Source organism: Ursus americanus, chromosome 14 (assembly GCF_024610735.1).
Source record: "Ursus americanus isolate L20-20 chromosome 14, mUrsAme1.1.p, whole genome shotgun sequence".
NCBI lineage: Eukaryota > Metazoa > Chordata > Mammalia > Carnivora > Ursidae > Ursus > Ursus americanus.
In genome coordinates, this window is record NC_142140.1 from 10,101,980 (window position 1) to 10,125,677 (window position 23,698).

At 41.3% G+C, this 23,698-nt stretch overlaps 1 protein-coding gene and 1 long non-coding RNA gene across 4 annotated transcripts in view; one reads left to right on the top strand and one right to left on the bottom strand.

The window, feature by feature from the left end:
* The window catches only part of LOC148108910 (uncharacterized), a 189,357-nt gene extending 165,742 nt beyond the window's left edge, over nt 1-23,615 (top strand). The window contains exon 3 of the long non-coding RNA XR_015726625.1: nt 23,326-23,615. This is a non-coding gene — a long non-coding RNA (uncharacterized LOC148108910). The remainder of the gene's footprint in view (nt 1-23,325) is intronic.
* GRM7 (glutamate metabotropic receptor 7) overlaps nt 1-23,698 on the bottom strand; it is an 853,586-nt gene that overhangs the window by 81,372 nt on the left and 748,516 nt on the right. The window lies entirely within an intron of this gene.

Below are 23,698 nucleotides of genomic sequence, written 5' to 3' on the forward strand. Positions count from 1 at the left end.
TTACCCCCAAGGGCCCCGTCTTCATTTTCTTTCAAATACCATCACATTGAGGGTGACAGCTTCAACATGTGAATTTGGGAGGAGGGCCCAAACATTCAGTCTATAACCCATCCTCCTCTCCTGCTCCTCTAGGTCAACCTTACTGAGAGAGAGTTACATACCATAAAATTCACCAATTTTAAATGCACACAATCCCGTAATTATCACTACAATCAATTATGGTATAGAGTATTTGCATCGTCCTGTTAAATTCCTCATGCCCTGCTGTAGTTGAGTCTTTCTCCCTACATTCTGGCCAACATCGGCTGGCTTATCTTAATCACTAACTACAGTTTTGCCTTTCCTATAACTTCATAGACATGGAATCATGCAGTACGTTGTTTTTAGCATCTTACTCCGTATCTAGCATGATGCTTTTGAGACTCATCCATGTTCTTGTATGTAATCAATTCTAGGTTAGTATTCCACTCTATGGGTGTACGACCATCTGTCTATCCATTGAACAGTTGGGTTGTTTACAGTTTTTGGTGATTATACATAGAGCTGCTATGAACATCTATGTACAACTTTGTGAGGACATATGTTTTCATTTCTCATGAATAAATACCTAGGGGTGGAATTGCTGTCACATAGTATTTAGTTTTTATAAGAAACTGCCAAACTCTTTAATTAAGTGGCTCTACGCTTTTTCATATCCATTAGTAATGCATGAATGTATTAGTTGCTCCATGTTCTTGCCAACATTGCGATTGTCAGTGTTTTAAACTCTAGCCATCCTGGTGGGTGTGTAGTAGTGTCTCATTATGGTCTTATTGTGCATTTCTGGGACTGATTTTATACTTCTGATCCTGCACAGCTTCTCCCTCCAGTTATCCCAAAGAGCAGAGCTGCATGCTTCATTTCATTCTTAGATTAAGAGTTGATAACTTGGGACCCTTGGACCAAAACAGTGTAGGAAAATGGATGTACCAACCACTGCACATAGGGTCCATGTGCTTAACAGTGCTTGCCCACACAGTCATTTTGGGAACAATTTTTTTTTTTCATATTTGTTCAAGTTAACCACGATGTCTGCTTCTGATTCTCATGAATAGGGGATGCTAGGTAACAGGCCTTTCTCCTTCCTAGACCTTAGCGTCCCTAATATGAAAATTGTGGTCCACAATGGTGGTTCTCAAATCTGCATGCATACAAGTCACCCAGGGACTAAAGTAAAAATGAAGATCTACTCCTAGCCTTCTTTAGTTGAGCAGGTCTGGAATGAGACCTGGAATTTTGTACTTTTAACGGGTGACTGTTTAACTGTATTTTGAAAGAAGCTTGCCTAGATGCTCCCAGGTTTCTTCTAACTTTGATATCCTATGCAGAACATGAGATGACCTTGATCTGTGACTCAGGCCTTTCCTCAAGGTTATAAAAATTACTTTGTAAGTAGTAGGTGCTTGATAAATAAAGGAGGAGAAATCAGTGATAGGAAATCAATTTTAGTAATTCAATTATTGCTTCCCCTGGTTTGGAGCAGCCATCCCCAAGTGTCCAGAAAAGAGAGGTCTCCCTTTCTTTTCAGTCAGCCCTCTGATTTCCACCTGCTACCTTTCACCCTGCTCTACCACTGTCTTGCTGTTGGGCTGTGGCCAAGTGCTTTATTTCTCTGAGTCTGTTTCCTCAGTGTAAATGGCTGTGGGGAGAACCTTCAAGGGTTGTTGGTTGTGAAATAATTGAAATAATACAGATGGAAGGCTGAATATAGCACTTGGCATTTAGAAAATGGTCAATAAATAATAGCTATTGTTGTTTTGGTTACTATTATTCAGAGAAAATGACGGTCTCTCTCCTCTGAGCTGTGAAAGCTGGCTTCCACACTTCCCCTTTATGCCCTCCCGCAAGGATTAGAAACAGAGAAAAGAGATGACCCAATTTAGTCTGCAGACAGCCAAGGCTTTGAGCATGCAAAAGGGGAGGAAGCTAACACAGCTAGGGTCGAACCGTGGTGCCACAGACGAGGGGCTCTGAGAGTCACTCCTTGGAGGCATTGGAAAAAAAAACTTTCAGCAAACATGGGGGCGATTCATTAGAGAAGCTGAAGGAATAGACCCACTTTTCTCAGCTTTGGGGATTTCGCTCTTCTGTACCAAATTGAGGCAAAGCAAAGCTACTACATTTTTTAGCAACAGTTAACAGAAGTCTACCTGCTTTTCCGTTTTACTGTGAAGTAACCTAACCTGAATGCCCTTTTAGTTGGAGGGTCACAAGCTGGGCTTTATGCAACTTATTTTGTTTACATGGGTCATTCGCTGATCTGGAACTCAGGACAGCCGAGGCAGCTGGTAAAGTTTCCCCATGCACATTTATCGACATCTTGCTACACTCAAAGAAGAAGGGCGAGAGATAAAGGTGGGAAAACGAGGCAAATTTCTAGTCTTCTGTGAGTATGAGCAATGATTATATGTATACATGGGCAATGCTGTGGGATTGTTTTCTAACACAGAATTAGGAGTCAAGATAGGAACAACCAATAATTCATAACTACCATGTTTGAGCGTTTACCAAGAGCCCAGCACTGTGCTCTCTATAATGTGATTTATACATTAGCTCATTTCAGCAGCACAGTGTCAGTCTCAGGCAATTCCTGTTTCCTCAGATGTGACCCAGAGACGCAGAAGGTGGGGCCGATCTCACACAGTTGTCTAATGGAGGCACGCAGATTGAAACCTAGGGCTTCCGGTTCCAAAACCCAGGTCTCAACCTCTTCGCGGATCTGAAGACAAGCCTCAATCGTGAAATGGAGGCGTTCCTATAAAACAGTGCCACTCCAGTAAGACAGCTTCTGGTTCCATTAGATTCATTCAAGAAGAAAAAGTCTGTAGGGTCTTTCTTCACAAGCGAAAGACAGAGTCAAGCAGAAATAGCTATTCGAGCTGGTAATGCTTTAATTGTTGAGGCCACACAAGGGCTAAAGATGTCACCCGACAGATGTGGGAGTGATAGATGAAGCTCGTGCCACCTCCCTTTATTATGGTGAGGAGGCAGGTTTGTGCAAAGGACACAGGAAAGTGAAGGTTCTAGGGGCATTCTCTGAGTATCAGGTACCTCGCAACTTACTTATGTGTCCCCTCTATTAACACAAAGGTTTTTATCAAAGACATGTTAAAGGGCTTACCATAAAGCTAGACGAGCTCAGGAAAACAAAATAAAACAAAACAAAAAACAGCAAAATCGAGGAAGGGAAGAGATGGTTTGAAGAGGGACCTAAGAGATAACCACTACTAGCTATGAGCCTTTAGAGAGTGTGATTCTGAGTTTCCTGGCAGGGAATGAAGGCAGACAGAAGCAATGGCACATCAGGATGATTTCAGGCAGGGGGGTTGGGGAACACTGCCAGAGCCAGCAGTACGTGGAGGCCACACTGATCCTATCTCTATATCTCCTTATCTCTCTCTATCCTCCCCCCCACCCCCCGGAATAAGTCAGCTCCCAGGCACTGATTTGGTACTCTGACCTAGACCTCCACTGGCTCAGGTAAACGCACTACCCTCCAGGATTTTACATTCTTTTGCCCAAACGTTGGTCAAAATGTCCTATTAAGATCAGATCCAGTTCCAAAGGGATGAGGCAGCTGTGATATTCAAACTATTTACCATCGTAGGCAGGGGCCCATAGGTTGGACCATATGCCACGTAGGCACGCCTGGGCAAAGGAACAGAATTCCTCTCCCTCCCTCCGCTCTTAGTTCTGTTGGCTGAGCTTTGCCTCTGCCATGAACTTAACATAAGCTTCTTCCTTCTCTGAGTTACTGCTGCTTCTGTAAAATAACGAGTTGGACTCTGTTATCTCTAAACGCCACCGCCCAGCACATCCGCATTTGGAGCCATGCAGAATGAGCACATCTTTGGACTGAATGTCCTTGGTTGAAATTCCCCCCATGGAACCAAATAGTGATTCTTTGCACAGAGCCAGGACTGGGGATTCGTTCCCCAGAAGGTCTAATGAGATGTATGTAAATAGCTCTCCCGCCACCAGCCTCCTCAATTACAGAACCGGAGCTTTGCCAATTCACCCGACTTCTAGAAATTCACCTCTCCGGCCCAGCAAAACAGGCATTAAGAAGCCTATAAATAATCATCTTATTCCCACATCTCTGCAATAGCAGAGAGGCTGGTGCTGCAAACAAATAAATTGGCAGTTCATAGACAATGCAAATGAATACTGAAGGGGGAAGCTTGCACGATGTGCCTGGAAGCAAGCAGCAGGGTGGGGGTTTTCGTTTTTGTTTTTGTTGTGAGCAACAAAAGACAACGCCCATCCCTCTGTCCATCCTGTTTCAGTCTGTGGCTTTAATTCCTTCCCCAGCATAAGGTCCATGGCTAGGGTCTCCATTTCACATGCTGAAGCTAAACTTTAGGAAGAAGAAAGAAACCCTCTGGGTCCCTGAACTGGGGAACCCTGTCATTTATCAGGAGCAGACGTGAGCGCCCTGTGCTATGAGGTTGCATGTGTCGAATGATAAAGAAGCTGCTTTTGGTTCCCCTCAGCCAGGACCTATAGCCAGATTTGGCGGCTGGGGTGGAATCAGGAGACTGTTATGAATTTCCATTAACACCCTTGCTGTAATGTTTTAAGGACCCTCTGACTCTGTCCTTTTGATGAGAAATTACTGCGGACTTGGAGTTTTCTCATTCCCTTCTAAGAAAATGACCTCTGCTTACTCTCAGGAAGACAGGAATGAATGCCACACGTCCCACTCAGTGCTACAGTAATTAATACTCTTACACATCTGAAACGAAATTAGGGCCAGAGCCTTCATAGGTAACAAGCAGGATGCCTTCTGCAAGGTGGAAGAGATACTTTCTTTACCAGCAGAAAGAATCATTTAGAAATGTCCATAGGGACTGATGTGAAGAACTGTCATCTTTTTGGTATAATAGCCAATGGTAGGCTCTCTGCTCAGTGCTTTATATGCGGTGTCTCAGTCCCTGCACACCTTAGGTGCTGGGCAGATGGGTACCATCATCACCCCCAGATGTCCAATAAGAAAGGCAGGCTCAGATAACTTGTATCCTTATTCAAGGTCGGATGGCCAGGGAATGGCAGTGTCAGAATCCATACGTGGGAGTGTCTTCACGTCACAGCTCATGTATTTATAGCACACAAGGCCTTTGAGAAACACTAATGTTACTTAATGTCACGGACTTCAAAATATCATTAAATCATTTTTCAAATTGCCCTCTTTTCCTTATGCAGGATAAAATGTTCCCTCCCTTTACTGAATAAACTGGATTGGCAGACATAAGCATTCAAATCAAAATAATGTAGGAAAGAACATAAAAACAAATAATTCACCCTCTAATTAAGTCCTCAAATTTTCCATTTGAAGCCTAGATAATGATGTGGTATAATTATTATAAAAATAACAATCTATTATCACCACTATGAAATTACCAATTATTACAGAATTCATATTGACTTGGGAACACGTCTCCTTGTTAAAGTAGTACCCCCCCATTCTGCATATTTTTTTTTACCTGTAGTAGAAATAAGTTTGTGTGGAAAATTACATAGGCCATATTATATAATGAGAAAAGAGTTTTGGGAAGGAGGATGGTAAACACTTGGATTCACTCAGCAATCAATCAGTTTTCATCTAAATGTCAATGCTGCCCATCTTCCCAAAAGAAAGACATAAATCTGTTAAAACTGGAGTGGGGTAAAAAGCCTCTCATGCGAGTAAGCACGGCAGGTGGGGGTGGGGGGAGACACATGAACAAAGCGGGTAAAGGGGCCTTGCAGTATCTCTGCTACCCTAAACCACTTAGCACAACAAAAGAAACACCTGCCTCTCAACCAGGAGGCAGGAAATGTGTCTTCTGTGAAAAACTTTACCTACAAGATTGGTTTTACCCCTCTGGGCCAAATGACATACATAGTAGCTTGAAGAGAATCTTAATTTCATCAGAGCCAGTCCCTTTGCTTGCAGAGTGAGCTTGGCCTGATCAACCAGACATACAGTGCCCCATGCTGGGGTGAGGAGAAATGCCCCCTTTGGTTTTTTCCATTAACCAAAGAGCAGGTTACTCTACTTTGAATGGTAGGGAACTCTGGCATGAGGCTGGGCAAACCTTCTATGAACACCACACTCTTGACTCCCACCAACTGCCAGAAGACCTACTTTCTTCTAATGTCACTAAGCCTGTCACCTTGCAAGAAATCACACTTTGTATGAAGCTTAGCTTAACCAAATCTGAAGAATTTCTGTCACCTTTGCAGCACAAAACTTCTGTGCTTTGGCTATTATGGGAAGTCAGCTTCTTTGATCCTCATTGTGCCCCAGACCTCTTTCTTTTCTCTCTCAAGCATTTTCCCTTCTTTCTACCCCTCCCCCACAAACCTCAACTATTTTCCTATTACAAACATCAAAAATAAACTAGACGGAGTTAATAACTTAAAATCATAGCCACATTAAAAAAGGAAGTTAAAGGATTCTCTCATTTCTTTCTTTCTCAAAACCTCTTTTGGGAGTCCAAGAACATTTAAAGGATAAAGAAAGATCATACATACATTGCTTTGGAGATCCTGCCATACAATTATGCTTCGTCCCACTTTATTTCTACATTGGTTAGTGAGCTACTGGGGCAATATTATGAAATGGCAATGCCCAGTGAGCTTCAAGAGCCAAATAACTTCGGTTGTGCTGAAATTCTCTTTTTGTAGAGCTGAATAAACAAAAAGCAACCCATATAATAATAATCTCAAGTAGACTTGAGTACTTCTAATTTGTCCCCTTTCCTGCTATCTCCCAAATCCATTTCTTCCTTGATCTACTCCTCCCCTTCAATAGCAAGGTCATCTGCTTAAGCCAGTGATGGTCTTTCCACCCTCCCTTCCCCCCCTCCAACCTGTAGCACGTCACACCTCTTGATTCCAAGTCTACGTCTATCCATTAACTCTATCTCAGTGTCCACCATCATTTCTCACCTAGAGGATTCTAAGTGGTCTTCCTTTTCATTCTTGTTCCCACTATAATGCAAAGAGGATTTTTTTTTTTTTACTTTAAATGAAATTATGTAACTCTCATGCTTAGAAACTTCTATTGGCTTTCTCTTCTATCTGCAGTAAATTCCAGACTCTTCAACATAGTCTACGCTGCTTCTGTACAATCTGGCCCTAGCTTCCTTGCAGTTTCTCCAAAAATTCAGTCTTTCTTCTGGTTGAATTAGTTGGGCAAGGAGGTTCAGGTGGACGTGTTGTGAAAAACCTGTTTTCGAGACACGGGGAGGAGAAAGGCAAGAGACGAGGATGCGCCTGATCTTCCTGAGAGCAAGGAAGGGGCTGGTTCACAGCTGACCAAGTCAGAGGTCACAGTCAGGCCGACACTTTGATTTGGAAACAAGAGGGGGGAAATAAAGAGGTTTTCTAGGCTAATTCTTATAGGTATACACATTCATCTCATCATACCTACTTGGGGGTTTGCTTTTAGTCCATCTATGTATCACACTTCTACCCACTCGGCAAACTCTCACGGAGCACAAACTATGGTCAGACAGAATGAAAAGCCAAGGAAACATGAGGACAAAAAAAGAATGCAGGTGGATAGCACTCTGGCTGGACCCAGCTTATCTAAAAGCACACGCTGGGGATGCAACACCGGGACTCAGACCCTTTTCCTGTCTCAGCCCTTGAAAATGAACTTGAGAATACAGACTTTCCATGACTCTCTGATTAAACAATTGGCTGTGGACTGAAACTTCTTTAGCCTAGAAAAGAGTCTTTTTTGACTAAAAGGGGGGGGGGTTCCAATCTCGAACAATTTCCTATCATCAGAGATTCTAAGCCCACCCTCCAACTTATAATATATGCACACACATACACATAACCTTCCCCCCTGCCCCCCAAAAATCATGAAGCAGAGAGAGATATGCAGCTGGTTTTGTTGGGCCTGGGGAACCAAACAAAGGCTGTTGAAAACAAATTACAAGCATGTCTTTGGCCCCATGTGTACTATGTGACACCAACAAGGCCCTTCACAAAGTTGGATATTGGATCTGACAGGACGAAGTGGCCTGTGATGGCTTAAAAAGAGACTGTGGCCCACCCAAGCACACACACTGGGAAAAGGAAAAAAGCAACCGGGGGACAGCTGTGGAACACAGACTCTGCACTGACACAAAGACTGTTTTATTAGATTGGGAACCTGCTCATTAGATTTAAGTCTAAATCCAAGAGAGAAAGAGAAATAAAGAGATGTGATGTTCTGATAGATTTGTAAACATGTGTATGAGAGCTCGGCAAAAAGACCTTCTGCTTTGAAACAACCAACCAGGTGCTCCCTAGACGATAACAAAATAAAATAGCTTATTAATGCAGGGACGGAGTGTGATAAATTCTGTCTCAAAGTACTCCTAAAGAGCAGGAGGCTTTGGACACCGAAAGGAAAATTGGGGTCAGATTGGGGAAGATTACCACCTGCAGAGGCTAAATGCAAAGTCTGATAGCTCAGTCATAAACGGGGCCACGGGGCTCATTTTCAATTCTCCTTCCCAGCAGCACACACAGTCATGACTGCTTTTTCCAGCATTACACTTAGGGGAGCCAAGTTAAGATTGCCTATCTTAAGACTTTAAGCCTTGTAGAGACTGGCTGGTCAGTTAGGCTCCATGGGTCTAGAAGACAGAGAATGGAGACTTCCCAATGATTCTTTCATTTTTTTTAGGGGTTGGCAGCAAGGAATTCACTTTCTATAGACTCTGATCCATCGATCTCAGTTCAGGAAGTAGACCAGTTCTCGAGGCAAGGTCTGAGTTACTCGTCTCACCTAATGTTATACAAGGCTCATTTGGGGGAAACTTGGCAGGGAGAGCCAGCCTTGGGAAGGATGCAATCTCAGGGACATGGGACCTTGCTCCTTTTCATCCTTCTCTTCCCGGCTGAATCCATAGCTGAACAGAGCTTTTGCAGAAAGGTGCATCTGGTGATAAGGAGGCTTAGGACAGCCCGGGGGGAATGGAAATCCAGACAGGACGTGGATCAGTGAGAAACTGAGCAAGGACCAAGAGGAGGCTTCTGCCCCCTAGATCTGCCCTAGAAGGGAGAGTGAAGTCCATGTGAATTCCTCTAGAATAAGGAAGTAATTTTCCTTGTAAACCAAAAAACTATACAGACTGCTTGTAGAATACAAAGTGGTGGGAGCAATTTTCCACATCATATGGGCCTACAGTTACCTGGCAAAATCCCGATAATTGAGACCAATTAAGTTTCTATGGTAAATTATCAGAATAAATGGTTCATGCTGTCATTTTCCCCAGCTGGCATTCCCAGGACTACCCTTTCAAAGAGTATGACATGAGATACCGTGTTGTAGTATTTAGCATGGTGAGGAATAAAGACCTAGGAATAAAGAATTGTTCCTCAGTTTCTGTACCTTTTAAGATTCTGGGAACTTGTCTGGAAGGCAATTGAATTATTTAGATAACTTGACAAAAGGAATAAAGAAAACTCATGTTACTTTCTGACATAATGTATATCAAATGGCGACCAGGAGATAACTGAGGGATTAGGTCTGTGCTATTAAAACTAACCATTTCTGCAAATTGTATTATCAGAAGATCTGTAGTCATAGAAACATGTTCAAGCACGTCTATAGATTCATCTGTATTCTTCCTTGTGTTCTGTCAGTATCTTGGCCCTCATACATACTTAACTGTACTTTAGAACCATGATAAAGGTCATAATTGGCATATTTAAAATCTGCCAATTTTCTCTTCAAGGCCACATATAGAAAGACAAGACCACAGAGTGGCCCTGCCCCTTAGATCACCATCTAGTCACCTCTCACATAGGATGGACGTACTGCATCTACTGTCAGTGGGTAAATGGACTTTAAAAAGAAATAGCCCTCTCTCTCTCTCTCTCTCATCAGCATGTAAAACACTTAGGCACTGGGGTACAATGCTTAGGATGATGATAATGATATTAATAACCTCTTTTATGCTTTATGATTTATAAAGTGCTTTTTGCTTATATTATCTCTGACCCCTGCTGCACAATCCTGCATGGTGTTATTAGCCTCATTTGACAGTTAAAAAAAAAAAAAAAAACCAACAAGACAAGGCTTTACGACAGAGTCTGTAACCTGGTAGCCACTGGACGGCTCCTGACCCAAGTGGCAAAATGGTTAAAATTCATGATGGAATCACAATTAAAAGTCACAGATTTTCATGGAAAACTCTGCATTTCCAATTTCTCTTTAAATTTTCAAGGTCTGGCCACTATTTTTTCATAGAGCTTGGTGGGAATGACCGTCCTTAAGCAAAACATGAGTGCTTTCATTTGTCACGGTCCCCACTGTGCCCTCTTACTTCGTTAGTCTCCCTACACAGTTCCTGTAGACACTGGAGTTGGCAACCAGTTCTCCAGAAGGCCAAGAGATGCATTCAAGATCAAATGGTCAATAAATGGTAGAAGGGAAGACTGAAATCAGAGTTCTGATACTAAGTCTATCTCGGCTTCTGTTCCTCTCAAACAGTTCCTCTCAAACAGAATGACCTGATTTAGATTTTGGAATCCCAGGCATGGGGTCCAAGAATCTGAATTTTGAAAAATCACCCAGGATGTGATGTGACTGAATGCAAGGAACAACATCCTAAGGAGTCTGAATCCCCTTGTCCTTTGACTCAACTAATCTGCCTCTCTGTCTTTGAATCAAGTCTTTGGACAACCACAGAGTGCTGTGCTCTCTGGCACTGTAGGATGTCATTCTTTTAGGACCTCAGCTTCAGTTATTACTTGTAAAATGGGTTGATAATATTTGCCTTCTCTCTGCCATTTGGGTATTGATGTTTTCCACGCTTGTCCATTCACCGAATATGTACTGAATGCCTACCTTGTGACCTGAACTGTGCTTGGCTGTGGGGAGCCAATATCACAGTGTAGAAGTGGTTATGCAGTTGAGCTTTCCAACTGCTAAACCCCAGTGAGACAGAGCGGGGTGTGTGTTATACAAAAGGCACTTCAGTATTTAACTCATGTTGGTAGGCACAGTCTTTATCAGAGTCCACATCGAACTCACAGGGTTAATGCATTCCTACGGCCCCGCCCCTTTTGTAGTGGCCCTCAGATGTTCAGATTCACTTAACTAAAAGTCTTCTTTTTCAAAACAAACTCCAGGATTTCATTTTTCCAGACAATGCATTAAAAAAGTAGGCAACTGCTCAAATGCCAAGTTTTAACTGTAAATATTTCACTTGTTAGCATGAGATTGAGGATAGCTGTAATATTTGCTCTTGTCTATGAGAATATATAGATGTGTATACCTAAGTTATGTTTTACATACCCCTGACCATTTTTTTGAGATCCTTAGAGAAACTGAAGATGAATATAAGCTCTAGCCCTCTTTAAAATTCTGAAAGTTGACTAAGTCCTTGCTACTGAACATGTGGTCCCAGAACCCACTGTATTAGTTCCTACTGGGATTTTGCTCCAAATGTAGTTTCTTGGGCCTAAATTTACATTTAATAAGATCCCGATTACTTCTATGCGCATTAGAGTCTGGCAAGTGCTGAGTTAGATTTCTTGTTAACAGTTCCAATTAACCTCATTGTGATAATCATTTCCATATTTACATATATCAAATCATATACTTCATATGAGTTTATACACACAATGTATTTGATATACACGTATCAAAACATATACATATATCAAATCATCACATTGTACACCTTAATGTGAAAGCTGGAAAAAAAAAAAAAAAAAGCAGGGGTGCCTGGGTGGCGCAGTCCTTAAGCGTCTGCCTTCGGCTCAGGGCGTGATCCCAGCGTTCTGGGATCGAGCCCCACATCAGGCTCCTCCGCTGGGAGCCTGCTTCTTCCTCTCCCACTCCCCCTGCTTGTGTTCCCTCTCTCGCTGGCTGTCTCTGTCAAATAAATAAAATAAAATTAAAGAAAAAAAAAAGCAGTTCCAAGATGTGGATGTTTTGGTATGCGCATTTATATAAAGACCTTTTAGATACTGCCTAGCTTTCTGTAAGAAATACAAAGCATTACAAGGTACCTACATACTGCCCTTTCTAGAAAATGTTTGTTTATGTCTTTAAGGACATTTTTTGTGATTTTAACATTTTTGGGATAGTATGGGCACATAGAAAATCAAAAGGACAATGTAGAAAACACTGCCTTATAAATGTGTTATCTTTATGCACTGAGGGTATCAATAGGGTATGTTTTATACATGTCGATATTTATAATGTTTATCAAAATCTTTGTTTTATGTAGTCAAATAATTGGACATTATTATTTTTATTATGTTGAAAACAGTGGATCTCAACTTTGGGAATCACTTGGGAAGGTTTGAAAACTACCTTAACTTGTATTCTACCCCTTCTCCCTTACAACCCTGATGTCTTGACTTGATGGGCATCAAGATTTTCAAAAGCTCCCTAGGTGCTTCTGTTATGCAGTTTTTCAGGCTTGAGAACTATTTCCTAGAAGTCCTTCTATATAGCAAGATCAGATAACGTGCAGCTATAAGTACTTCTTATTGTTTCATGGTTTTATTCTTTACGTGTTTCTCTCTTTAGTCATATGGTGTGATTTGGTCTCAAACCAGGACATATTTGCACTCTTTGAACACTCTCAGTTCTCCTCTCTGTTTATAATTCCTCTTTTTTTTTTCTCCTTTTCATTCCAGCATATAATTGGCCTCACAATCAAACCAGAGAGGACTTACTACTGCAGTAGTAAAGGGTCAGAAAGTATAATCAAAGAAGTAATATATCCAACCAAGAAAGTTCTGGTCTCAAAGAGTTTTAGGAAGAAGCAGGAAGGAATTAGAGTTATTGCTTCATTTGTGAATAGTCACAAATGGAAATAGTCACTAATGGAAACTTAGCTCTTCACGGACTAAATTGGTTAATGACTAAGACTCAACTACAGTCTTGTCAGTAATCATCAGAAAGGCCCAGCAGCTACTTCCATCTCTGTCATTCCAGAGGCTCTAAAATTCTACTCTTCAACAGTTGCTCTATAATTAGGATTCTTCTCCTGAGTCTAAGTTGGGTTTTGAATGGACAACGAGGCTGTCAGAGGCAGACACATCTCGTGACAGTCATTGTCGTGGCTTAGTTGAAAGTCAAAGGTCTTGATGTTCTATTGGACCATCCTCACTTCAGCGTGGAGACAAAATAAAATGCCTTTTTCTCCATAAAAGCAGCTGACATCACTGCAGAAAGCTTTATAGCCTTGGCATAATTTCCCCCGTTCCTTAATTTTTTTTTCCCTGCCCCATTTATTGGTACTCAGTCCTAAGACTCTAGGAGCTTGAAGTACCAGGCTGTAGTCATTGCTATAAATAATATCTCTGCCTCTCTTTAGATTCACTTTCTACATAAACTAAAAGGGCAAACAGAATATGTATTCTCTCAAAATATTTGCTTGACTGGCATTCAGACTTCGAATTCGTCAATTTCATCACATTCTATTATTTGAGAACAAGTAGAATTTTTGACATTTTCGACTTCATCACATTCCATTATTTGAGAACAAGCAAAATTTTTGACATTTTCATTTAAAATTTGTGCTCATAAAGTCCACAGAATCCAAGGCATGGTAACCCGTCCCAGGCATATGGTCATGTCAAAATGCAGACTTTCACTTCCCAAGACATTGCATATTTGATCAATTCTCACAAAATATAATAAGGAGCTATAAGTATTGTTCTATCTCCCGCTTTACATCATGCCCCATAAAACCATCACCTCTATAAAATACCTGTCCTGGGGGCATATAGTTTCACTTAGGACATGCTATCCTGCTTACATTTGACCTTTTCTGAAGTCATCTCATGGCCCAAGGAAGGAATTGAGCATTTGCTCAATTTAACTCAACAAATATGTATCCTGTATCAAATATACTTCAAATCCTGTGTGGGGTATTGTGGGAGATGAAAGATAAATTGGTTGTGCTCTCTGCCTATAAGAGATGACTTGCTAGGGGTGGGACAAAAAAAAAAAAAAGGATAAAGGCAAGGATTTTTTATAAGATGTGGCAACAAAGTGCTCCAGGAGTTCAGAACTGTATACATACAAGATTGAATCTTAAGGAAAGTTTTGAGTAAAACCATCAAGACACAGAAGAGTACATACTGTAAAAATTCATCTGTGTGATGTTCAAGAGTGGGCAGAACTAATCTGTGATGATTGAGTTAGAATAATGGTTATTTGGAAATTGGTACTAACCGGAAAGAGACAAAGGGAACTTTCTGGGCAGCGGAAATCTTTATCTTGATGTGAGTGATGGTTATACAGTTGTCCACATTTGTGAAAATTCATCCCAAATACACATAAGACCTGTGTATTTCACTTTGTTATTGAACAGTTATGTGTGTGTGTGTATAACTAAACTAAAAATATATATTACTAAATATATATATATAATTAAAAATAGAATTAGTGTTGTAGCAGATTATCAGAAAAACTGAGCTATCCAAACACTGGGTCCATTTTTTACTCAGGAGAAAAAGGGGGTTATTCCCCTGGGAGGCCTCCCCGCACCGGGTGGGTCGTGTGGGACGGTGAGTATCTGAAGAACTGGTGGGAGTTCCATCCCTATTATCTTCAAGTTGTAATCCTTAGGCAATCTTCTAATCTGAGCTTTAGCTTCCTCTCTGGAAAAGATAATGATGTCTACCTTAGAGAGTTGTTTTGAGTATCAACTCAATTAATTGGTGTCAACATGCATTACAGCCTGCAAATCATTGAGGAAAGTTGAGTAGTCGTCATTCCATTTCATAATGGTGAAATCCCTCTATTCGGAGGAGCTCATACGTCCTCCATCATTGAATGAATGCGTTCCCAGGATACTTTAAAGTCACATTAATCTTTGTAAAGATTAATTTGTGATTCTGGAACTTGACCTTACCCCCTACCAAAAGGGTGTGGGTCTGTTAGAGTGAGGATGTGTGGAACTCAAACTGAATTCACTTTCAGGACCATTTTCTTTTTCTTGGTTTCTTATCCTGTATCTCCATTCTCTCGGATATGCCAGAGAGAAGTTATCAAGTTTGCTCAAGGGGACACCCAGTCCCTGGACACTGCAGTGCCGACAGTGGGCAGACATAGCTTTTGGACTCTTAAGAGGCCCATGTCAGAATTGTCATAGCAGGTTCTGTGACGGTGGCCCGCCACAGAAGAGTGCCGTGAAGGTTCCCATGGGAGAGGGTGCTCAGCACCACCGCCTGTCAGTCTGTGGCTCGAAATTTCGCTGCCAATTTCGTACTAGCTATTGCTGTCACTGTGTATCAGGTTTACATGCTGCAGTGACAGAGCACCACCACTGTTCAGCTTGACCAACCCTGTCACCACAGTGAGTGGTCTGCCATGAGGGCTTCCCCAGTTAGGTGGCTTTGTGTCACAGGACTTCAAGCCCTGTTTCAAATCCCCATGTGCCTCCTTTCTACCCGATAGGTGGCAATGTCCTGCCAAGCCCCAGCAGAGCGAATTTCTGCAAAGCAAGTTCTGTTTCCCCACTGGGAGGCTTGTGTCCGACTTTTTATTGGGGGTGGCACCTGGCTCGTCAGAATCGCCATTCTCAGGGACATGTACACAGTAAAGGAAAACCATGTATTTTTTGACTAAATGGCTGGCTGAATGCAATCAAGTCTTTTGCAAAAGAACATATCCTGACAAACCCAATATATCTCTTCTAGAAGTTGAGATCCTCTTGTTTGGAGGAGGCATGTCTGCAACCTCTTTCTAAACTCTGCATTCCCCCCCTCAACACATGCATTTCTGCTAAACATTCTTTTGAAGCCATTTTTAGAAAAAATGGAGCAAAAGTTTGGGATGTCTCAATTCATCTGGAAAAATCACTCCGTTATAGGCTGTTTCCGTAATCAAGGGAAAAGATCATTTTGGAGTATGGTCTTTGAGGAAATTATTCTCTCTTCTAGAAACCATTGCTTTTAGTAGATAGAATGTTTAATGTTTTCATGATTTGCCAGAAACTGGGACAGGTTTGCAACTTGGAGTAGGGTTTGGCATTTTGCCATAGTACGGCCGTGAACCCGGGCGCCTGGATATTTGTACGTGATGCCGTCAGTTTGTACATGAGTGAAGTGATTGACTGGCACTCAGATCACCATGAATCTTGGCTTCTCTCTGCATCTACACAAACCTATTGTGTGTGGAAATATTTTCTATACATTAGACCTGAGGCATGTAAGACAGATAGGTCCAGAGGCAATCACAGATACCCTTTTAGAAATTGATTTTTGTAAGAACCTGAATAGTCTCTGTCTCCAGTTGCTGTCCTGATATAGACAAGCAGATCTCTGCTTTAATAAGCACTGAGACCTGACCTTTGGAGTCGTTCTACCATACTTCATGGAAATGTTCTCATACCTTTTACAATGAATATTATCAAGTATTTGCAGTGTCTCTACTATGCTCAGGCCCCATCAGACATTCAGAAAAATAACGACGAATAAGACAGAGTCTCTGTCTTCATTTGGCTGAAGTCCAGTGGCAGAGAAAGATAAGAACACTCAGTCCTACAATCTCTGTTAATATGACGGAAGCAAAGTATAGGTCCTGGGAAGTGGGGCAAGAAAAAACATTATAAAATAAGTGAGGCTCAAGCTAAATCTTAAAGGATGAATAAGAGTTACCCCAGTGGACAAGATAAGAAAGGGTATTTCTGACAAAAGTTAAGCACATGTGAAGATAAACCATCTATAGTTAACATTGGCCATAAACCGATTTTGAAGAAGTCCCCTCTCTAAAATTTGCTGGTTGTGATAACGTAGCATATTTTTGGAACGATGAATAAGTTAGGTGGACTTTTTGTGGCGGGGCAAATTAGCTTGTACAGGTTTGCAGCACATTTGGCTTTGGACCACAGTAGTGTTACTCAGAGGACTCGGGGCCTTGGACCAGCGGGACTCCCGACAAAGATCAGAGTAATTGTCTACTAAGGATGCTACGTGCAAACGCAGCAGGGCAGTCTACAGCGTTCAGCTGAGAAATCATGAATTTCATCTTAAACACTAGTGACGATATCATCTAAGAAAAGTTAATTAAAGATGCCATTTCATTAAAGAATTAGGCTAGTGTGACAGCCCCATGCCTCCAAGTCCTTGATGAAACAGACACAGTGTTTAACATCCCTCAGGTTCTGCTTGACTTCAGCCCAAGTTTTCTTAAGTCCGTGGAGAGACTTACTTCACATACATCTGCTGGGTCCACTTTTCAGGGTTTTCGAGTCCCATCTACTCACTGACAGTTGTTGTTTTAGGAGTTACAAATTCCTGGCTTCTTCCTCTCACTTTTATTGCAGGAAAATCTCTCTAGTTGTGCTATGCTACAGGAGCCAGGTGTGCTATTTAATTAAAATTAAGGATTTCATTCCTCAGTTACACCAATCACATTTCAAGAGTTCAGTAGCCACCTGAGGCTTCGGCTACCATACCGTCACAGAAAACTCTGTTGGGCAGTGCCGATCAAGGAGTATCCATGATCAATCCAACCTAGCCATATTACAAGAGTATTAGTAACGTTCTTCAAGAGACCTTTTAAGTGTCTCTTAAAAACTATTATTTTTTGTGAATAGAATATCCAAAATCTGGACCATGTACTAGTAACCTTGAAAGAGCTACACTTGTTTTATTTTTTTTAAGTGCAAAATCCAAACCAACCATTCCCACCTTCCATGAAAATTTGACAATGTGTTTAATTCTTTCAGTTTGCAATGGGAAAAGGACATGTAGATGTTTTTGTTGCTGTTTGTTTAGGAAACAGTTTCCTATTTGGCCCAGGAGAGAATAAGATGATAAATGTGACAAATTACTTGATTATAATCAGTTGGCAGTGATGAACAGACCCAAAGTTTTGGTAAACCACCTAGTATAGAATAAGATTAGTTACACAGTTCTGGGATGGAACCTATTGCTGCTTTCAGATTCCTGTTACATTATTGGCCACATCATCCAAACGTCACTGTACACATGTAAGGAAGGGAAACAGGGAATGGACATTTGGTATGATACCATGTGCTAATAAGCACAATGTTGGAGTTTCCAATATCTGTGTAAGGGGATCTACTATGCTTTTTGAATACTAAATTAATAGCAGTATCTTAGTGAACAAAAAGCAAGCATAATGCATAGGACAAACTGGGATATTTTCTCTTAGGCTGCTGGCAATGTCTCTTGTTATACGTATATCCCAAGGTCAAGGAGTAGGACATCACTAATTAAGAAAGAGCCCAATTTATTAGAATGCAATTAAGTTGATGAGAATGAGCTAGAACAAAAGATGCTAAAAATAATTAAAGATAAAAGGTCAGCTTGAAAGCGTCTTGTTGATAAATCATGGGATACATACAAAAGAAATAAAGTAATGGGGATGCCCTGCTGGGAAAGAACATCAATGATCATTTGAAAATTTTTGCTAGCACCTTCTAATAGGTTATTGCATATAGCACAAAAACTGAAACCTGTTTGGCGTGGTTTGTAGAAGCTGCCAGGAATAGTGGAGGATCACAAGAGGCTTCAGTATTGAGGACTACAGTAATTCCTGCTTTATCCCTCTTTCCTTCTAACCACCTCATCCTTGTTCACATGCACTCTGCTCTGAACATGAGTTTTCCTAATTTACAGCAGTACATTTTAATGGTTAAGACATAGACTGTGAAATGAAAGTACCTTATTTCAAATCCTGGCTTCATCACTTACTAGCCCTGTATCTTTGGATAAGTTACTAAATCTCAGTAAGTCCTCTGGTTCCTCATCTATAAAATGAGGCTAGTAATACCTACTACCTCAGGTTGATAGGAGTATTTAATGAGTAACGGAATAATCTTGAATAGTTCTTGGCACATAGGAAGTGCATGGATGCCATCATTAGCAAAATGTGCCATCTTTGGGAAAGCTTTTGGGCACTCATCCCCAAATCCACAGTTTAGTCATATGACCATTATAAGAATGCATGTCTCCTCCACTCCTGTATTGGCTGGGACCATTCTAGATTTTGATGCCCATTGTATCCCCGCATCTGGTATGTACCTTCTTCATAATAGGCATTAATCCAGATTTGTGGATGAATGGTTGCTTGATTCTACCATCTCTAGGTGATAAATCAGGATGCTAGTACACTTCTCTTTTTCTTCAAAATATTTATTTTAGAGAGAGAGAGTGTGTGTGTGTGTGTTGTGCATGCAGGCAGGAGGGACAGTGGGAGAGGGAGAGAGTGTCTTAAGCAAACAATGTGCTGAGCCCGGAGCTGGATGGAAGGCTCAATCTCATGACCCTGAGACGATGACCTGAGCTGAAACCAAGAGTCAGGCACTTTAACCGACTGAGCCACCCAGGTGCCCCCCTCCCCTCTACTTTGCTTCTCTTTCTTTCAAAGCATAATCTTATTTTCTGTTGATGGTTCTTAGGGTTATTCTGTAAAACTCAAGATTGGCTATTCGACAATATAATGATATTAAGGAGTAAAATTGTTCCACTGCAGACTTTTCTTGCTCTATCATTAATTAAAAACAGATTCATTAAGATCTTTTTTAAAAATAAGTTTAACGTGAGTTAAATGCAAACCTTCACAAGTAAGTTAAGGCTAGGAAATAGATTGTAGACTGATGGTAGTGAAGAGCAGATGAATTTGAGAGACATGTAGGAGAGAAAATGTGATACTAACATGGAGGAAGTTGTTAAAAATAAGACAACAGGCCCCACATGGAGTAACTTATGCTAATCCCCAAACTGGGATTCTTAATCAGGAATCAACTTCTCATCACTAGTTAGGAAATCTGTCTGACAGACCTCTGACATTCCCTAAAGGAAAGTGACCTTGCTACAACAGTCCATTTTTTTGCTAGTATAACTTCCTTGTCCCCACTCCCTTCTGCTGCTAAGTCTTTCATTTGTACAGCTCCTTGGAGCTCCTTTCCATCTGCTAGATGGGACGCTGTCCAACTCATGAATCATTGAATCAAGGCAAAAGATCATTAAAATTTATTCAGCTGAATTTTATTTTTAATGAAGTTAATGTTATTGCTCTTGATAACAGTAATTAAAATAATTATGTTCATAGAGAATAAGGCTTTAGTTAATTATCTTAATTAATAGATGTTTAATACGTTCTATTTGATCCCCATCCTACAGATTGGAAAATAGTCTTCAACACATTTCACACGCATCTTATCACTTGGCCATTTTGATTTTGTACCATCATCATTTCTTTTTAAATAAAATAGAATCTAAAATCAGATTTGGCTGCAAATTAGTTTTGCCAGATTGACGGGGTTCTTGCCGTATTGTCCATAGGACTCTGTCCCTTTACTTTGTATCCCTTATAAGCACGAGTCAAACATGCCGAGGGCCTTCACACAATAGAATGAGTAATAATGCTAACTTATCTTCTATTCTACTCCATCCCCACCAAATACATTTTAGGAGCAACCAATTTCCCCCAATAGTATAGACAATGTAAGTCAAATAATGTTATCTTCCATGCTTGGAATTCTCCAAAGCCTTACCAGCACACTTTTATAATAAAATCCATATTCCTATCACTGCCCCCAAGGCCCTCTGTGATGTACTTGTTCCCCCTCTAGTCCCTCCACTCACACTGGCCTGCTTCAGTTCCATGACTAGATCAACTTTCGCTCCAAGCAAGGCCTGGGGATTGCTCTTTGCTCTTTCTGGAATCCTGCTGTATTCACTATGATCCTTTAGGCTGGATCTTAAATATCACCCCCTTAATGATACTGTCCCTAATCCTTTAACCTAAATTAAATCCCATTCTATGAATTTCTGTCTTACCTAGTGCCACGTCTGTCTCCTTTGTGATACTTATAAAATACGTATGTGTGTATCTTTATTTCTTAGCTTCCTTATATTTTAGCCTAGCTCAACCAAGGGCAATTTTGTCCCTCCATTTACATGGGGGTAAGAAGGTCTGGAGACCTTTTATACCGTTCCAGCCAGGTAAGGGGGCAGCTACTGGCATCTAGGGGGTAGAGGCCAGAGATATTGTTAGATAGCCTATAATGCACAGGACAGTTGTACTCCTCCCCATCCCCCAAAAGATTATCTAGCATGAGATGTCTGTCAGTAATACTGAAGTTGAAAAACCTAGATCTAGTTCCACCATTATCCTGAAAGCTTCATGAAGGCCGTCCCTTCTCTGGCTTTTTCATCACCGTGGTCCCACAACCTAGCAAACATCCTACTGGGTGAATTAATGAGCGATATAAAGAAAGGGGGCAAAGTGAGTCAAGTTCCGAACATCTAGAGGCTATCCAAATGCAGAGATCTCAGATTCCAGCAGGAGTCTCAGTCCATTGGGATGGTTTCATTGAAATAAGTATCCTCATCTGGATTCTCTAGTACTCATCATTGCAGGTTACTTCTACCTGAGACACAAGTATTCCTCTGTTGGAATCTTTGTCATGTACAAAGCCAGAGATTTGTATCAGAAACAGACTTTTCCAAGGGTGAGGATCACAGGGCACGAAGAGAAAGCAAAATGGGTCGGAGCCAGCTGACTGCCCCCTGGTGGTCTGGTGCAGCAGAGCACCATCCACCTTCTGTACTACATGGGTCACCGAAGGGGCCAATTGTATTCCTGTGGTCTGCTCCCCACAGCTGAAAAAACGAATGGTCTCTGACCCAGAGGTCTGAATGTTTGGCAAGCAGTCAGCTATGAAACAGACCACTGAGCCACAGGGGACTAAAATGAGGGCTTCACAGTAATTTCCCCTTTTATAACATCCAAGTGTTACAATGATGATCGTATTTGACATTTCTGGAAAAGTCCCATCATTATTAAATAAGAATTCCTCCTTCACCTATTGGACTAGACACTTGGTAGCAACCTAGATAATCAGACAAAAATTTAAAAGTATGCAACGTACATCAAATGCCCCCAAATCCCAAATAATGTCAAATATGCAGCTACTCCCCGAGGGTCAACAGTTTCATCCCAAAATCATATATGTCTATGAAATTGGAAAATGTGACATAAGCTTAACTGTTCTCAGTAAAGTGTTATGCTTTCCTCCTATAAAGGAATTGCTTGACTTCACTAATAGCGTCAAATGTTGTCACTGGAAACAGAGGTCAGCTCGCCAAACCCCGGAGGTATGATGAGGATAGGAATGAATTGTAAGGGACCAGCCGAACCTGGTCCTTCCAGTTCCAAGTGATTTCTAAAAGCCTTCCCGAAGTGAGAGAATGCATTTTGGGATAGTAACCACCCATCCTTTTCCCGTTGTTATCTTCCCTCCATCTGGTCAGGGGATGTGCATCTGGCAATTCTGTGTGGCGGGTGAGCTCAACAGAGATGCAGATCACCACTGAAATCTGATTAGGCAACCGACGGTCTTCTGTAAATTTGCACAACAGGGGCCATGTGCTGAAAATCTTGAGGTGGCTTGGTGATTCTACTGTCATACTTGTTTGTGGCTGATCAAACATCTCAGGGAAGATGACGTAGTCTGATAGAGCTGGTGAAAATTCTTATTCCCCTACCCTATTATCTGTGTTCCTAAGGGGACTTTCTTTCATGAGTCTTCCCCCACCCTCAAATTATTGAACCTTGATATTGGAAATCACCCTTGTCTTTAAAGATCTGGGGGCCAAAAAAAAGTACAGAGTATCAAGCATACATACAACTGCACCTCAGGCGAAACTTTAGGTGTCAGATTACACGAACAATGTAACTTGCTTTAAATACCACCTCATTTCTAACTCTGAAGAGAGCCTAATGATTAATTCAAATTAAACTACTCCACAGCCAAAGTGGTATGTGTTATAAAACACGAAAGCGAACTGGCTGAAAATTTTTAATTTTCCCTACTTATTAGCTATCTGTTCTGGGAATAAATTGAAGGTGTTAATTTCCTGGGTTTCAAATCTATTTTAAAATGTGCTAGGCTGAGAGAGAGGGGAAAAAAATGGAATGTAGAATAATCTTATCTTTGCGACAGAATTAAGCAACTTGGTTATCTTTTCAGAACTGTGCTGGCTTTTGAGCGATTTTAGAGTTCGGATGTCGAGCTCTGGTTGCCTGGTCCTTATGATGCTTAGCGTAAGACAGTACTTATAGCTCTGTATCAACTTGTTACGGATTGAATTGTGCACCCCCAAATTTGCATGCTGAAGCCTTACCCCCCCCTACTGTGACTATATTTGCAGACAGGGCCTTTGAGGAGGTAATTGAGGTTAAGCGAAGTCATCAGGGTGGGCCCTAATCAGATGGGACTGGTGTTTTTTTTGTTTTGTTTTGTTTTTAATAAGGAGACACTGAAAAACTTTCTTTCTATCCACATTCAGACTTAAGACCACATGAGGACAGAGCAAGACGCTGGCATCTGCAAACCAGGGAGAGAGAGACTGTACTAAAACCCACCCCTGCTGGCATCTTGAGCTTGGAACCCTAGCCTCCAGAACTGTGAGACAATAAACACCTGTTGTTCAGGCCGCCCAAACTATGGTATTTTGTTATGGCCGCCTGAGCGTCTGCACAAGTCTACCTAATTCTCCGCCTTGGTCACACAGCACTATGTGTTACTGTAAAGTCTCACAAGGAGATCCGTTTCTTGTGTAATTTCATCTAACTGGTGGTGAGCCCAGTATTAAGTAATGAAAACAGCTATCCAACCTCTGCGCATTTTGAACTGTGATAGGTCACTTGTTTCCTTAACAG